General features: G+C 44.8%; 1 pseudogene; it reads right to left on the bottom strand.

The window, feature by feature from the left end:
• Positions 1 to 61: 61 nt before the first annotated feature.
• LOC122429199 lies at positions 62 to 17888 on the bottom strand (annotated as a pseudogene).
• Positions 17889 to 18954: the final 1066 nt, after the last annotated feature.

Raw genomic sequence — 18954 nt, 5'->3', positions numbered from 1 at the left:
GCTCATCCTTGCGTCTTTACAAGCACTATCCCAAACCAACAACACTTCTGCAGCCAGAACCCTACGACCTGGGAAACATCTCAATTGCTGCCTTCACCTTGGAAGCCTGCCTCAGAGGGAGGAAGGGCGTTCTTTCGTACGGATCCTCCTTCAGCTGGGAAAGTGACAAAAGTGAGCTGGATGAGATATAAGTCACAGGGGCAGAACTTTGGTGGCCCTGCTTATCCAGAGGAGTTGGAGCTGGAATGCCTCCTATGGAGCGAGTGGCAGGGGGCTTAGGTGGAGGGCAGGGGATGCAACCTCCTTCATCCGAGGCGGTGATGGATGGCCTGTGCCCCATGGGAGGTGGTGGGAGCATTCTCCTGGGAGGACTCAGTCGCCTGGGGGATGGCTGAGGCCAGGGGGCCAGCACAGCAGTAGCAGTGATCTTCTGGCCATCGATTTTTCCTCTGTCCATGTGCTTTCAGAACCTTCCCAGCCTCATCCGGGTTCTCAGACTTCACATAAGCCTTCAGACAGATGAGGGTACATCCCTTCAGCAGACATGTCAGTCATTTTAATTTTTCCACAGGTGGAAAACATCTCCACAATGTGTCCCTTGGTCACATTCCTGGTGAGCCTCCGACTGTGGACTTCGGTGGATTTAGGGGAAGGGCTCTGCCTTTTCCTTCCCTTTCCATCCCTTTTGGGTGGTTTGGATTTGGAACAAGAATGCCACCTGTTGTCCTGTCTGCCCTGAGAAGGACTCGGAGAGCCTGAGGAGCCTCTGGAGCTACGGGAGGTGCTGGGACTTCTGGAGTGGCTGGAGCCAGGCCTGGTGCTACTACCACCAGAAGCACTGAACCTCTTCCACCATCCTTCCTTCTCGCTTGACTGATTGGGGGCCCATTTATCTTCAGAGCAATCCTTTCGACTTCTCATCAGAGCGGTCTTTGCGTTTGGTAGGAGAAGGAGCCCTTGTTGTTCCGTTGCTCAGTCGTGTCTGACTCTCTGTGACCCCGTGGACTGCAGCACACCAGGCCTCCAAGTCCTTTACCATCTCCCGGAGGTTGATCAAACTCATTTCCATCGAGTCGGTAATGCCATCCAACAACTTGTCCTTGGTCACCCCCTTCTGCTCCTGCCTTCAATCTTTCCCAATGAGTCAGCTCTTCACATCAGGTGGCTGAAGTATGGGAGCTTCAGCTTCACCATCAGTCCTTCCAGTGAATGTTAAGTGTTGATTTCCTCTACGATTGAGTTGGTTGGATCTCCTTGCAGTCCAAGGGACTCTCAAGAGTCTTCTCCAACACCACAGTTCAAAAACATCAATTCTTCAGAGTTCAGCTTTCTTTAAGGTCCAACTCTCACATCCTTACAATACCACTGGAAACACTATAGCTTTGACTATAGAGACCTTTGTTGGCAAAGTAATGTCTCTGCTTTTTAATACACTGTCTAGGTTTGTCATAGCTTTTCTTCCAAGCAGCAAGTGTCTTTTAATTTCATGGCTGCAGTCACCATCTGCAGTGATGTTGGAGCCCAGAAAAATAAAGTCTGTCACTGTTTCCACTGTTTCCCCATCTATTTGCCATGAAGTGATGGGACCAGATGCCATGATCTTTGTTTTCGGAATGTTGAATTTTAAACCAACTTTTTCACTCCCCTCTTTCACTTTCATCAAGAGGCTCTTTAGTTCTTCTTCACTTTCTGCCATAAGGGTGGGGTCATCTGCATATCTGAGGTTATTGATATTTCTCCCGGCAATCTTGATTTCAGCTGTGCTTCACCCAGCCTGACATTTCACATGATGTACTCTGCATATAAGTTAAATAAGCAGGGTGACAATATACAGCCTTGATGTACTCTTTTCCCAATTTTGAAGACCCTAGTGCTGGACTTTTTATTATTTTCTTTGGCTTCTAGCAAGCTCTTCTTTTTCACTCCTGATAAATTTATTCTCCCCTTTTGAGGTGTTCAAAGCAGCAATGGCGGCCTCACTTATGTGAACTCTCACTTCTAACTGGAGTCTGAGAAAGGATCCCTAATGAATTGCAGTTTACACCAAAGTGCAGCAACTTCCCACTGCCGCTACCTCCTCCAGCTCTCCTTAGCCTCTGAGGCCAGCGCCGCCAGAGGTGCTTTTATTTACTCTCAACTCTCTGTTTGATTTTTAGGAGGAAGTGTGTGGAGTATTAGATCTATTACCCACTGCCTCAGGCAGATGTGATGTCCAAAAAACACCTAGAGTGATTTTTAATAAATGCCCCCAGAGAAAATGGTGTTTGCCCCAGGCAAACTTTGAGTCTGGTCAAATATTGTCAGTTTTGCAACTGCGATCTTTCAGGGACCCACCAAACCGGTAAAATAATGAGACTTCTCTGGGAAGGGGTGGTTTACAGGAATTCCAACCTTGTTCTGTCCTCTACAGTGGCTGCCAGGCTGCTAGTTTTCACCATGACTGCAGGCTGTTTTCAAGTCTACAAGGAAGCCTTGATGGATGGAAAGAGGACAAGCTGAAGTACCACAGAGCTTGTTGTTTTTTTCATGTCAGCCATTTTTCTCATATAAATGCTCCCCAGTCTCAAGTCTGTGACTAATTTCTTGAGTTCAAAGTTTTTTACTCTAATCCATTATTTTATGGAGGAGAGAATTTTCAAAGGTCCTTCACCATTTTCACTGCCTTATTCTTTAACTGTAGTTTTGATTTTTACCCTTCAAATCACAAATGATAGATTTCTATTCATATATTTACAGGCTATTAAAGTATATTTTCATGTAAATTGTCTATTCAATGATTTTGCCCGTATTTTCCTCTGGGTTTTGGTATATTTTCCCCTCAGTTTTTAGAGTTTGCCAGTTGTCTCTTGATTTTATCTGTCTGCCTGTTTATCTCTCTATTGTTTGCCCTGTGAAAGATTTTTATTTTCATACAGACAATTTTACCAACTCTCTTCTTTTACTGCATCTGGACCTGAGTCCTAGAATTTTTTCTATAAATTCTGGTTATATGAACCAACTCGTTGGAAAATGAGCACCCTGCTGCTGGGAATGATTGAAGGCCAAAGGGGAAGCGGGCAGCAGAGGATGAGATGGTTGATAGCATCACCAACTCAGTGGACATGAACTTGAGCAAACTCTGGGAGATAGTGGAGGATAGAGAATCCTGGCATGCTTGCAAAGAGTTGGACACGACTTATTGACTGAACAGCAACATAGAGGAATTCACCTATTTTTTTCTGGTGCTTGTTGTTCAGTTGCCCATATGGTTACATATTTTACTTTTAAATACCTGATCCTTTTGAGTTTACTTTTACATATGGAATGAATTACAAATCTAATTTCAGCTTTCGCTACTAAGTTAAACAGCTATACCAGCATTTTCTTTTTTTTTTTTTTTTGGCTGCACTGCAGCCAATTCTGCACTGACCAAGTATTGAACCCAGACCACAGCAATGAAAGCCCAGAATCCTAACCACTGGATCACCACGGAACTCCCCCAGCACAATTTCTTAAAGTTCATCTTTCTTCTATTGATTTTTTGTACTTATTTCTGATATGTCCTTGTGGCTATTTATAGGTTTTCTATTTTATCCCACTGGTCCCTCTTTTCATCCTCTGGCTCCACATTACTATTTGTTGACCTTGCAGGCAGAGCAGAGCCTGGTGGTCACCCTCCCGCGGCGCTGTCAATGCAGACACTGCACACTGCAGACCTCCCACCCACACCACCACCCTCAGTCCCTCTGCTAACTCCCAGGGTTGTCTCCTCTGACTCCCAACACCACAGCCCTCCCACCATGGACACTGTGTATTCCATGCCTCAGGCCCACACTAGCACCTCTATTCCCTCTCAGGCACCCAGCCCCCATCTACAGCTCACCTGCACCCTGGAGGGTTCCTTCCTGCTTGATCAGTGACTGTGAACCAGCTCTGCTTCCGCAATGACTACAAACCTGCAAACTGCCATCCACCTTCTGCAGCTATACCTTCTTCAATGAGATCTGAACCCCAACCTCAGAGAGAGGGCTCATCTTCCAAGCTTGTCTTTACTCCTTAGCTTGTCCTCTTTCAGCCCTAGAGTCCCATATAGTGTTCCCTTATAGAGTTACTCTTTTATTACATTCCGTATTTTATTCTTCCACTGCTTTCAGTTCAGTCGCTCAGTCGTGTCCGACTCTTTACGACCCCATGGACTGCAGCACGCCAGGCTTCCCTGTCCATCACCAACTGCTGGAGTTTACTCAAACTCATGTCCATTGAGTCGGTGATGCCATCCAACCATCTCATCCTCTGTTGTCCCCTTCTCTTCCCACCCTCAATCTTTCTCAGCATCAGGGTCTTTTCCAATGAGTCAACTCTTTGCATCAGGTGGCCAAAGTATTGGAGTTTCAGCTTCAGCATCAGTCCTTCCAATGAACATCCAGAACTGCTCTCCTTTAGGATGGACTGGTTGGATCTCCTTGCAGCCCAAGGGGCTCTCAAGAGTCTTCTTCAACACCACAGTTCAAATGCATCAATTCTTCAGCACTCAGCTTTCTTTATAGTCCAACTCTCACATCCATACAAGACCACTGGAAAAACCATAGCCTTGACTTTATTGACCTTTGTTGGCAAAGTAATGTCTCTGCTTTTTTTTTTTTTTTGTCTCTGCTTTTTAATATGCTGTCTAGGTTGGTCATAACTTTTCCTCCAAGGAGCAAGCAAGCGTCTTTTGATTTCATGGCTGCAATCACCATCTGCAGTGATTTTGGAGCCCAGAAAAATAAAGTATGTCACTGTTTCCATGCTTCCCCATCTATTTGCCATGAAGTGTTGGGATCAGATGCCATGATCTTAGTTTTTTGAATGTTGAGTTTTAAGCCAATTTTTTCACTCTCCTCTTCCACTTTTATCAAGAGGCTCTTTAGTTCCTCTTCGCTTTCTGCCATAAGGGTGGGGTCATCTGCATATCTGAGGTTATTGATATTTCTCCCGGCAATCTTGATTCCAACTTGTGCTTCTTCCAGCCCAGCGTTTCTCATGATGTACTCTGCATATAAGTTAAATAAGCAGGGTGACAATATACAGCCTTGATGCACTCCTTCCCTGATTTGGAACCAGTCTTGTTTTTCCATGTCCAGTTCTAACTGTTGTTTCCTGACCTGCATATAGATTTCTTAAGAGGCAGGTCAGGTGGTCTGATATTCCCATACCTTGAAGAATTTTCCAGAGTTTGTTGTGGTCTACACAGTCAAAGGCTTTGACATAGTCAATAAAGCAGAAGTAGATGTTTTTCTGGAACTCTTGCTTTTTCAATGATCCAGTGGATGTTGGCAATTTGATCTCTGGTTCCTCTGCCTTTTCTAAATCCAGCTGGAACATCTGGAAGTTCACAGTTCATGTACTGTTGAAGCCTGGCTTGGAGAATTTTGAGCATTACTTTGCTAGCATGTGAGTGCAATTATGCAGTAGCTTGAGCATTCTTTGACATTGCCTTTCTTTGGGATTGGAATGAAAATTGACCTTTTCCAGTCCTGTGGCCACTGCTGAGTTTTCCAAATTTGCTAGTATATTGAGTGCAGCACTTTGACAGCATCATCTTTTAGGATTTGAAATAGCTCAGCTGGAATTCCATCACCTCCACGAGCTTTGTTCGTAGTGATGCTTCCTAAGGCCCACTTGACTTCGCATTCTACTGCTTGACATAATGTAAAATCCTTAGTGGATTTTAGTTTTAGTGAAATTTCAAGAAAATGGCTGGGATTTTTAATGGGGTGGGAATGTGTTACTATGTTTCATATTTAGGTTAATGTCTAAAAATTCACTGTCCAGCAGATTAAATTTGGATAATGAAGAATGGTGTAGTATCTTTTCTCTTTATGGTGGTTGCACTTGATAAAAGACTCAAGTGCATGCTCATATTTCTTTGGTCTCCTTCCCACCCCAGGTTGTTGATAATGTGTTGAATTTTTCTTTGGTGGTTGTTACCAAGGGTCTTTGTGTTTATTTGTTTGTTTGGCCACACCTCACACACTCAGAATCTTAGTTCCCTGCTGCTGCTGCTGCTGCTGCTAAGTCCCTTCAGTCGTGTCTGACTCTCTGTGACCCCATAGATGGCAGCCCACCAGGCTCCTCTATCCCTGGGATTCTCCAGGCAATAACGCTGGAGTGGGTTGCCATTTCCTTCTCCAATGCATGCATGCATGCTAAGCCGCTTCAGTTGTGTCCAACTCTGTGCAACCCTATGGACAGCAGCCCACCAGGCTCCTCTGTCCACGGGATTCTCTAGGCAAGAATACTGGAGGGGGTTGCCATATCCTTCTTCATTAGTTCCCTGACCAGGGATCAAATCTGTGCTGCCTGGAGTCTTAACCACTGGATAGCCAGTTCCCAAAGCTATACATTTTTTAAATACATAGATTTGTAATAAATGCATAGAAGGTAAATCAAGGGGATATATATATATATATGCAAAATTCAGAGTAGTAGTTATTCCTAGGTTATAGACAGGGTTAGATGAGAGAAGCACGTGAGTAGATACAAAAAGTGTCAATAATATTCCAATTCTTAAATTGGGTGAAGATTCTGTCTCAAGTCCAAGCCCTATATGTGATTTTTTTTTCAGGGCTGACCCTAAGGCTGTCCCTGGCTGGTTTCCTGGGGGAAGCTATCCTCCCCACATGGAATGTGGTGCACAGCAGGGCATTGCACTTTCTGAAGGTGACCCAGGGCCCCTTAGATCAGACAGGCTGATAAAAGATTTGTTTCTTGCCTGCTCACTTCCATCCATAAGCCTCTTTACTGGAGGCATTGGTGAGGCACATTTCTTCACTATGACTCATATCTCTCCACTCCTAGCCCTTCTTCCTCTTCCTCTCCAGGTCTCCCAGGTCCATAAGAAAGTAGAAGACTTTTGTCTGGGGCCCGAGGTGGCTCAGTGGTAAAGATTCAGGAGCTGTGGTTTCCATTTCTGGGTCAGGAAGGTCCCCTGGAGGAAGAATAGCAACCCACTCCAGTATTCTTGCCAGGATCATCCCATGGACAGAGCCTGGTGGGCGATACTCCATGGGGGTCACAAAGAGTCATACATGTCTGATCACAGAAACGCACAGCAGTAAAAACATCGCTGTGTACCTGCAAACATCTGACCCGTGACTGGTACTATTCCGAGTGGTTGTCAACCCAGACAATCATTACATAGTCCGACGTAAGGAATAGAAGAGAGTGTTAGTTTAGCCATACTGAGGACTAGTCTGGGAGTTCAGTCTCCACCAAGGAAGAAAGTGCTCCGGAGATACGTGGCATTCAGCACAATTTTATATCTCTCAGAACAAGAGCATACATCAATTATGACAAATATTCCTTCAGGTTTTCAAAAGAAAGATATTAACATGTACACGGTAAGTCAGTATGGCCTTGGCATCTGGGAAGGGAATCTTTCAGGGAGTACTAGCATCGGTGTCGTAGGAAGGGCGGCATTGATCCCTGTCCTCAAAGTAGACATGCTTTTTACTTCAGGACAATGCATTCTTTTCATCTGTGGTTAAAGCAGGTGTACAATGGATGTTGGACAAGCCAAAAGCGAAGCTGTTCTAGTTGCAGGCAGTGACTGTTGTTGACTGTGAGCAGGTCCCTGGTGTTAGGAGACTTTCTGCAACTCATTGTGTTATTGAGGCTCATGCTTTCCAGAAAAGAAGGTAAAGTGCTTCGGGGTCACTTTCTATAGTAATTCAAAGAGACCTAGATAGAGACTTGGTTAGTTTGCTTTTACCATGACAAAGATCTTCTTACCATTACACTTTGTGATGGAGCATCTAGTGATGGGGTGCATTGCCACAGACCCCCTCTTTCAAAGTGCCCCAACACAGTACACTTTGGTTGGGAAGGAAGAGAAAAAAGGGGAGGAGAGGGCCCAGTTTTTGGTGGGAGGCTTTGGAACTGGTGCCCTCCCACTGACCCATTTGGGGATCTTGATGGTATTTGTCTACTGGGTTACCAGAAAGGCTGCTTCCTTAGAGTGGGGACTTTACCAGTGAAATGCCAGGAGGCGATCCAATGGCCCACCCAGTCACCCTTTTCCTGGGCCCCATTTATCTACATTTACTCTTGTCTTACATGTCTCCACAATCTCTCAGATCACCAATTGGAATCTAGAGCAGAACAGTGTCATAGGCCAGTTGTGTTAGTTGACTTTGGATTCATCAACTCTGATTTGCTTGAAAAGTGCATCTCTTTTGATAGGCAGTTAGGGCCTTTCTAGTACCTCAAGTGCACCAGCATCATCAGTGTGACATCCTTTGTTGATGCAACTGGATTCTGCAGGAGCAAAACACCTCCCTAAATGTCAGTTCACTCCTGTCAGAGAAGGAGGCCACTGGAACATCTGGAAGAGCAGTGGGAGATCCACCATTAGAGAATTTTGGCCACACTAGTGGTGGTCTTCTTCCTACACTCACTGCTACTCTGCACAGACTGGGTAATTTCTCTCACTGCTGGAAGCCTCCAATTATTAAAAAGTTCTATGCAACCTGCCCTTGGCCTTTGTTGAAGTTATTAATGATACTCTCTGAGCATTGGAGGCACAACAGAACAGCCCCCACTCCTTGGCCTGAGTAGTGTTGGCTAACTGCTTAGTCCTTGGCTTCCAGCTGCCCAGTCTAGGGGATCTGTGCCATTGCCAACACTTGGATCAAGAAAACTGGCAAATTAGAGCAGTCCATTAGGAGGCTGAGACAGAAGGCCTTCTGGCCTTTTAGAATAGACCCTAATGGGTTATAGGCCATCTTTATCTTGCTTAAAAAACATAGGGGCTCATGGCTACACTCACTCCTCCAGGCAGGCCTAATCATTCGACTTGGAGTGGTTTAGATCATGGCCCTCATACTGACCAATCAGCATGGTCACACCCCATCAATGTCTGGCTCACAGAGGACCTGATGGTGTAACCTCTGCTTCTCATTCAGATCCTAAAAGACCCAGGGGTTGAATTTAGGAGTCCAGTTCCAGGAGGTCAATACCTATTTGTGATCTTTTGGGACGGGCCCTTACAAGACTGTGGATGGCCTCGTGCTGGAAGCTCCCCTCCCTACATCAGACCTGGGGCAGATCCCTGAAGTGCAAATCTCTGAAGCAAGTGGCTGCAAGGACACCCACACCTCCTTACTAGGGGTATTGGCTGAAGCATTTGTCTCCCATCTGACTCAATATGTTTCCATGCCTAGAATTCCCCTTTCCCACCTTTCTCTCCCTTCCACAAAATGGTAGGGGTCTTTTGTTGGAGGCAATGAGAATACTCCCCCATAACTGTATGTAATGTAACCCTTGCCTGGTGTTTCACAAGGAGAGAAGGAATGTTGGAGAGCTGCCACATCTTCTTTTGGTTCCCTGCTCACTCTCCAGTGGTAAGTGAGTAAAGGCTTGATCTCTACTTTCAGTTTGGCTCATTGTCCTGATTGATCATTTCAATACCTGAGTGCAGGCCACTGGGTGATGGGCTCTCACAGATGTATATTTTTGTACTTATATTAATTCATATCATACTTAATATCACATTAAGAGATAATTATTGTGAGACCCTCAAAGACCCAGGAATCTAGCTCCTGGGGCCTCTGGAGTATGAGTGGGTGGGTCAAGTAGAACTTCAAATGCTGCAGGGCACACTGAAGCCCTGGGATTTGCAGTCTGCTTCTTTTTGAAGTCTTGCAGTAGAAAGTGCCTTTCTGAGTGGCCCCCAAACTTGGAAACAAATGGAGGGCTTACCCAGACACTTTTTCAAAGGAATATTATTCAAGTTGGCACTTGGATGAGGGTCCAAGTCAGACCTAAGAGGACAGGGCCTGCAAGAGCTGGGAGAAGGACCTAAACACCCAGATGAAGACGGCTCAGCTCCTCAGGAGCAGGTGTTCAGTCATGCCCAGGAAACAGACCCCAGGTCACTGCAGCTGCAGACATGTCAGCAGAAGCCTGAGGCCCCATGGAAAGGAAACATCTTTCCCCTGGCGGCCAGCACTTGACCACTCCTCCTCCTCCAACACCACCACCTGCTGTGTCCTGAGAAAGCAGAAGGGGAAAAGAGACACTTTACCTTAGAGAAAAACAGCTGAGACAGGAGGAGGTTCAACTCTTTAATGAAGTTCATCCAAATGAGTTTCATTTAAGGAGACCACTTGACACTGGAAGTAACCAAGCGTCCCCTTCCTCTTAACTCTGTAGAAATGGACCTCCAAAGAAATAAATGAAGTGCTCAGATATGAAATGCTACATTCTTTCTTCTTTTTTTCTTTCTTTTTAATTGAAGGATGACTGCTTTACAATATTGGTTTGATATCTGCCATCCATTGCCATATATCTGCCATACATTAGCCATAGATGTACATATGAACCTCCCTCCCACCTCCCACTGAAATGCTAATTTCTTAACACATTTGAACTATGCATGCATTACAATCATCTACATAAAACATCTTTACATGTACAAATAGAAATAAAGGATTTCTATTAAAGGAATAAAGGATTTCTACAAGGAATAAAGAAATAAAGGATTTCTACAAGGATTCATAAAACAGTGATGAAAACATTCACTATGCACAGAAAAGCAAATGCAGAGTGCTTCTGATTCTACTGAAGTGCATACACATATTCTTTATACATTTCTTTATACATTACATTTATACAAAAATTAATGAAAACCTTAACATTTACAACTAATATTAAGCATGTGCTGGCACAGTGCTAGGTGCCAAGCAAAGTCTTAGCAGGGAGAATCTTTCAGTTTAAGTCATTTCCTCAAAGGCTGCTGGGTTTGTCATCGTGGGAGAAATTCATCTGTGGACTCTCTGATGCTGCTTTAAGTGATCAGATCGGGCAAAGTCTTTGTCGCATGTAGAACACAGGTAGGGCCGCTCCATGGTGTGCCTTTTCTTGTGTCTGTTGAGCTCAGATGAACGGGAGAATGCCCATGTGCATCCATTCATGTTACATTTATAGGGCTTCTCTCCTGGAACCGAGAAAGAAAGGGAGACTTGTCGTGATTCAAGGTAGCATGAGACAGGGAAGTTGGAAAAGAATGGAGAAGAAAACTGTTGGGCATGTTGGAGTGGGACAGAGAGAGACAGAAGACAAGACTGGAAGGCGTGTACAGGAAAGGAAGAGGAGGAGGGCAGGATAGGCAAGAGGGCTGAAGGAGGAAGAGGAAAAGAAAAAGAAAAGTAGGAGGGAAAGCAGGAAGGTAGTGGTGGGTAGAGAAGCTTGAGTGGGGTTATCTATTGGGACTATGGGAGGCCATACAGAGACAGTCCCAGAAGAGGTAGGGTCAGGACCATCCTAAGAGGTCAAACAAAGCCCTCCACTTCTTCCATCATCCCAGGCAGTCAACACCACAAAACGCTGCAGCCAGGTTGCCTCTGGAGCAGAACTAGAGTCTGTTCTAGGGACTGCTTTTTATACCTTTTCAGATCGGCCAACCTTTTCTAGAGTCTTCTGAGTCCCAGACTTAGAGGGAGGTGGCAATGATCTCAAATGATCCCAATGTTTTGTAAAGGCAGAGGCCTTTAGTTATTCTCCTGACACCCCCATCCTGCAGTCTTTACTCACCTGTGTGCACACGCTCGTGGATTCGCAGATGGGAAGATTTGGCATATGCTTTCCCACAGTTATAGGTGCAGATGTAAGGCCTCAAAATGTCAGGCCTCTTCTGCAATGGACACCTCTGAATCTTGGGATTCCACTTCTGCATTTCTGCAGGTTGTCCTTGGGTCAAATGAGAACTGGCAACATACAGAATTCTAGGATATAGCAATGATGCTGAGGAAAGTGGCATCATATAGACTTGGTGGGGAGTGTCTTCATCATTGAGTTTCTTCATCTGACCCATATAGGTAGTTTGGACCACACTGAAGGGCATCTGGTCTCCATAGAGGCTCTGGTCATCACTGAGGGTCTTCATCTGGCTGCCCTCACTGGGGATTGTCAACTTGTTTGCATTAACGGCTGTTGCTTGACAATCAGTGATGAATGTCTTCGGAGTGTCAGTGACATCCATCAACTGATGTGCTTCAGGGTTTCTCTCATCAAAGGAGGTCACCTTGGAGTAAAAAAAAAAAAGTCACTTTAGGTTTCGAAGGGGCAAAGTAAGGCTTTAACATGGACAAAAACTGTCCCTGGGATGACAGAACATGCATAAATCATCATCGTGGGCCTCAAAAGATTCATCACCTGCTTCTGCAGGGACTCCTTTTGGCTGACCTCATCAGGGGCAGTCAGAGGTACACAGAGCTCTGATTCTGGTGCAGCTGGGCTTCTTGTTTTATATGTCTCATTGACCTCCTGGAGAAACTCCTCAATGTCCTCAAGTGTTGGAAAGTAAGATGTCATGGAAGCCTCTTTGCTGTTGCCTGATAACTGAACTAGATCCTCAGTTGTGGGTTTCTGAAAAAAAAAAAAAAAGTTGGTGGTAGTTTAGTCACTAAATCACGTCCAACACTTGCAACCCCATGGCCTGTAGCCCACCAGGCTCCTCTGTCCATGGGCTTCTCCAGGCACGAATACTGGAGTGGGTAGCCATTTCCTTCTCCAAGGTATCTTCCTGACCCAGGGATCAAACCCAGGTCTCCTACATTGCAGGCAGATTCTTTACCAAATGAGCCACCAGTCAGATGTTGTACCCAGTTCAAATTCTAATCCTACACACCCACCATCACTGGGTGTATAGGTTTCCTAAACATCTGGCAGAAAGTTTACAATTGACTGCCGAAAGCCGTGATGTCAGTAGTCTCACACCTGTCCACCCTGTGTGCCTCCTTGCCGCTCTTGTCGTACCCTGATCAACCAGTCTGCTCAGTTTTGCCATATCCCCGTCTGGTCCCTTTCTCAGTCTGCCTCTCTCAGCAAACTGTCTCAGTGACTGTAGCCTGTATTACCAAATATGATCTCCCATTCTCATCCCTGCCAAGAAAGCCCAGACTCTTCCACCTTGTCCTGACTCTCAGAACAGAGCGACAGCTGTGATAATTTGCACAGGGACTATAATCAAAACTTATGATGATACATCCATTGAATAAGGTAAGCTGAGGACCTTCTGAAGTCTTTTTCTAAACAAAATCCACAGAAATGAGAGATGGCCTTAAATTTAACTGTTATATATAATCATGCTTGAACCTAAGTGAAAATGTCCCAGCCACAGTGGAGCAAAGGCTACTGTCGCTTGGAGGTGTAGAAATAGGATATGCTCATGAGGCCAATGTCACTGTGGAGACACTCCACCAAGAAGGACCGTGAAAACTTATGGATTCTCAGAGCTGAAGGCCTCATGGGGAGTCGACTTCTGATAACATCTTAATCTGGCACTTCCTTTCCTCCCATTCTCATTCTTGAAATAGGGTCATGCCAGTCTGCTCCCCTTCCTCCATTACTGAACTGAAAGCTCCTCAAGACTAGAGAACTCAGTGAGTTCTGACAGATATAACTGTGAGGACCTCGGAGAAAATGGACTCAAAGAAGGACTTCTGATTTTCATTCCCCCAGCTCTAGGTCTGCATCCAGCCTCTAAAATCTCAGGCTGTGTTTGGGGTGTCAGTGACATCTGTCATCTGGGATGTTAGTGCTGGTCTACTGTCCTCAAAAGAAGTCACCTTGGGTCAAAAAGGATCTTGCCTAAATTTCCATGGGGCAAATCAAAGGCTTTAACATGGGTGGATGTTAGTTCTGCACAGAAGTGTCTGAGGGATGCTAGGACATGTATAAATCATCATCGTGAGTCAAAAGATTCTTCACCTGGTTCTGCATGGACTCCTTTTGGCTGTCCTCTTCACGGGCAGTCAGGGGTGCACAGAGTTCTGCCTCTGGTGCTGCTGAGTTTTCTGTCCCATATGTGTCATTGAGTTCCTGGAAAAATGCCTCAAGCTCTTCTATTGCTTCAAGGTAAGAGTCTCTTGAAGCCTCTTGGCTATTACCCAATAGCTGAGCTTCAGTTGTGGAGTCCTGAAAAAAAAAAAGGAAGTTCATATACCCTACCTAGCTCAAATCCCAGTTCCACATTCATGCTTCTCCCTTCCTATTGATCCAAGTCTAGTCTAGCCCACCGTCATTGCTTGCCTAAAAGCCTGCAATTGCCTCTTAATTGGCCTCTGTGAATCAGAGGGCTCCATCTTATGGAAACTTCAAGACAGTCAGATTAATATTTCTAGAATGAAAACTCTTCCTATGCCACCGTATATATCAATGGAGGTGGGAATCTAGATGAATGTAAAAATATCCCACCACCCCTACATAGATATTGTCCCACAGAGTTTTAAAAATCATAATATGATTCATGTTTAAGATTTCAGGACACAAGTAGGCTTATGAAATGACGACCAAATATATTGCATGGAAAAGGAAACCAAAAGCCAGGTTAGCTACACTACATCAGGAAAATTCACTGGCCAAAGCTGTCACATGAGAGAAAGAAGGTCATTATATAATGAAAGGGAACAATTAGTCAAGAGAGAGACCAACTGTCCCCTGGAAGAGGAAACGATAACCCACTCCAGTATTCTTGCCTGGAGAATCCCAAGGACAGAGGAGCCTGGCTACAGTCTATCGAGTTGCAAAAAATAGTAAGACTGAAGCAAGTGAGCACGCATGCACAGGTGTCCAATAGGCACATGAAAAGATACTGTTTATTCAGTTCAGTTCAGTCACTCAGTCACCACAGACTCTTTGTGATCCCATGAACCACAGCACACCAGGCCGCTCTGTCCATCACCAACTCCCGGAGTTTACTCAAACTCATGTCCATTGAGTCAGTGAGGCCATCCAACCATCTCATCCTCTGTCGTCCCCTTCTCCTCCTGCCCTCAATCTTTCCCAGCATCAGGGTCTTTTCACATGAGTCAGTTCTTCACATCAGGTGTCCAAAGTATTGGGGTTTCAGCTTCAGCATCAGTCCTTCCAATGAATACTCAGGACTGGTCTCCTTTAGGATGGACTGGTTGAAACTCCTTGCAGTCCAAGGGACTCCCAAGAGTGTTCTCCAACACCACAGTTCAAATGCATCAATTCTTTGGTGCTCAGCCCTCTTTATAGTCCAACTCTCACATCCACACATGACTACTGGAAAAACCATAGCCTTGACTAGATGGACCTTTGTTGGCAAGGTAATGTCTCTGCTTTTTAATATGCTGTCTAGGTTGGTCATGACTTTCCTTCCAAGGAGTAAGTGTCTTTTAATTTCATGGCTGCAATCACCATTTGCAGTGATTTTGGAGCCCCAAAAAGTAAAGTCAGCCACTGTTTCCACTGTTTCCCCATCTACTTGCCATGAAATGACAGGACTGGATGCCATGATCTTAGTTTTCTGAATGTTGAGCTTTAAGCCAACTTTTTCACTTTCCTCTTTCATTTTCATCAAGAGGCTCTTTAGTTCTTCTTTACTTTCTGCCGTAAGGGTGGTGTCATCTGCATATCTGAGGTTGTTGATATTTCTCCCGGCAATCTTGATTCCAGCTTGTGCTTCCTCCAGCCCAGCATTTCTCATGATGTACTCTGCATATGAGTTAAATAAGCAGGGTTATAATATACAGCCTTGACGTACTCCTTTTCCTATTTGGAACCAGTCTGTTGTTCCATGTCCAGTTCTAACTGTTGCTTCCTGACCTGCATATAGGTTTCTCAAGAGGCAGGTCGGGTGGTCTGGTACTCCTTCTCTTTCAGAATTTTCCAGAGTTCGTTGTGGTCCACATAGTCAAAGGCTTTGGCATAGTCAATAAAGCAGAAATAGATGTTTTTTTGGAACTCTCTTGCTTTTTCGATGATCCAGCCGATGTTGGCAATTTGATCTTTGGTTCCTCTGACTTTTCTAAAACCAGCCTGAACATCTGGAAGTTCACGGTTCATGTATTGCTGAAGCATGGCTTGGAAAATTTTGAGCATTACTTTACTAGCATGTGAGATGAGTGCAATTGTGCAGCAGTTTGAACTGTTTTTTTAAGGAAACACAAATAGAAACTCCAGTGAGGTAACACCTCTATCTGATAGAATAGCTATATCAAAAAGACAAGATATAAATCTGGGGCAGAATTTGGGGAAAAGGGAATTCTCAAGCACTACTGTTAGGAACGCAAATTTTTGCAGCTGTTGTGGAAAACAGTATGGAACTTCCTGAAAAATTAAATACTAGAACTACTATATGATCCAGTACTCCACTGCTGGGTGTTCAAAGGAAATGAAATTCATATCTCGAAAAGAGATCTAAACTCCGAGGTTGATTGCAGCCCTCGTCACCATAGCCAAGATATGGAAACAACCGAAGTGTCTGTTCAGCAGATGAATGATTATGTGTTATTCAGGTATCCAGTGCTTTTTGAAAGATTACCATTTTCCTTTTATGGAAAATCTACACTAGTACTTGTTTTCAGTAATCTACAAAAAAAGAAAAAAAGATTTTTGCTTTTACAAAAAGAGTTGAAAGTGAAAGTAGTGTTCATTATCTGTTTTGCAGTGAACTTGAGTAGACTGGCAGACCCTCCCTAGGGAACTACACTCAGCATCTCAGCATGAAGTGCCATAGCCTTGAATTCTCTCCGTGACCATCTGCACTTTGTCCTCATTTGTTTTGCTAATCCTTTAGCAAGAAGTGTCCTAAGGTGACTGCCTCATTGCTTTATACCATTTCAGCTTACAAGAGGTTTCCTAGGAATGTTGCACTTTCTGAGAACAGAGGAAACCTGTGTATATACTACAGAACATCATTCAATCATCAAAAAAGGAAATCCTGACATTTGTAGCATCATGGATGAAGCTAGAAGGCGTTATTTTATGTGAAGTGTCAGAGAAACCTAAACCTTATGGTACTATTTTATATGTAAAATAAGAAAAAGCATTTGAACTCATAGAATCAGAGAGAAGAGTAGTGGTCGCTAGTGGCTGAGAGGTCGGTAAATGAAAGACATTGGTCAAAGAGCAAAAAGTCTTAAGACAATTAAGTTCTGAGGATCTAATATATAGCTTGGTGATGATAGTTATTTGAATACCAGAAATTTACTCAGAGAGTAAGTCTTAAGCATCATCACCCAAAACAGAGAGGTATCCATAGCAAGTGATAATTATGTTCGCCACTTGGAGTATGGTCATCATTGCACAACATTTACATACATCATATTGTATGTACATACATGTTGTATACATACATGTTGTTTATTTTAAATCTATGGGAGTTTGTCAATTATACTTCAATAAAGTGAAAGCAAAAGTTAGTCATGTCACTCTTTGCAACCCCATGTACTGTACAGTTCATGGAATTCTCTAGGCTAGAATACTGGAGTGGCTAGCCTTTCCATTCTCCAGGGGATCTTCCCAACCCAGGGATCAAACCCAGGTCTCCCACATTGAAGGCAGAGCCACAAGGGAAGCCCTACTTCAATAAAGCTGGGTAAAAAATAAATTCTTTTAAGGTAGGAAGAAATCAGTGCCCACCCCCCATAGATTATAACTCTTTCTCTTAATTGTCCAATTTCTATTAATGCCATAATACACCCAGACTCCTCCATACATGGTCATGGTCACACATTTTTCACATCCTTCCATTCTAAGCAGAGGTTGCAGCCACCCTGTTCCACACAGTGATCTGGGGACTCAGGGGACCATCCAAGCAGCATCCTTGCCCTCAAGGGACCTTCAGGGACAGGCAACTGAAAAGGCCTCAACCCTGTCTGCTTGCAGGAACCTGTCTGTGTGAGGGCACCCCCTGGAGAATGCATGCACACAAGAGTGCCCAGTCAACAACCCCTTGAAGAAATGAACCATTTCAAATGTTTGGGTTCTTCTTCCCCAAGAGTGTACTCTTTCTAGGACTCATGACTGTCCACCTGGGAGTTGCTGACCCTTCCACCCCAGCACACAGACTTTGGTGTCTGGTTTAGATGGTGCAAACTCACCATCGGTGCATCCATCGTGTGCTCAGGGACCTCAGCATCGTGGGCCAAGAGTTTCCAGGGCTGGGCTGCTGGCCAGAGCACCTGGCCTTTTATAGAGCCTGGGAAAGGATGTACTGCAGTCCCAAACCAGCTTTCTCTGGTTGGCCACGCCCTGCTGGGTGGATCCCAGCCTCAGAAACCAATCACCTGGGAATTCTCGACCTCTCAGGGTACCTACCCGATTAGGTCACCCAGAGGCACTTCTGGATGTTTTTTACAGTCATTTGCCAGGTATTCAAACTGTGCAGGGGAAACAATTTTACACAATTGTTTTACACAATTTGCTCATTTAATCCACAATCATATGTGGTGGTTATAACTGTCAGCATACGATGCAGAAAGTGAGGCTCAGAGAGATTAAGCAATTCCCTTGAGATCACACCCAATGTCAGTCACAGATTCTAGATTTGAACTCAAAAGGTTTAGCATTTGTAATCCAGGTCCTTAAACACATCAGAGGTGTCAACCCAGGATCCAATCAGCCACTGAGTTCTATATATTTCATTTCTAGGTTGTAAACCGAATCAGCAGTGCTTCCAGTGTAAAATCCTGGATTTGATGAGATTGCCTAGAAATCATTTCCATCTCCCCTCGCCAACTCCCAAGTGTCATGGAGACTGTTTTATCCCAGCGGCGTGATCCACGTCTGGGGTCACAAGAGCGACTCCTGACCCTCTTGCAACTCCACTCCAGGTCTGAGTCTGGTCCCCACCACTCATCCATCAAGAGCAAGTTTCGGGGCTTTAACCATTCATAGACCTTCTGGTGGGGTGACCCGCCAGCCTCAGGTTTCTAAAATTTTTCAAGCTGCTCATGTCTGTTCACCCGGCCCCATGTGGGTTGAGAGGTGAGGTGAGTGGGACGGAAGAAGCCCGATCGGGTCCTTGGACCGACTCCCAGATTCCATCTTCTGCTCTTGGCTGCTGGCAGGCTTGTCCTCATGGGCATCTCCACGGCCCTTGAGCTCCGCTCACTCAGAGGCTGCTCCTCTGGACAGATCAGTTGATGATCCAAACGGCTTTCTCACAGACTCCTTTATCCC

The sequence above is a fragment of the Cervus canadensis genome, chromosome 2 (genome assembly GCF_019320065.1).
Source record: "Cervus canadensis isolate Bull #8, Minnesota chromosome 2, ASM1932006v1, whole genome shotgun sequence".
NCBI lineage: Eukaryota > Metazoa > Chordata > Mammalia > Artiodactyla > Cervidae > Cervus > Cervus canadensis.
The sequence above is the reverse complement of the archived record's forward strand: the minus strand, read 5'-3'. Positions and strand labels throughout refer to the sequence as shown.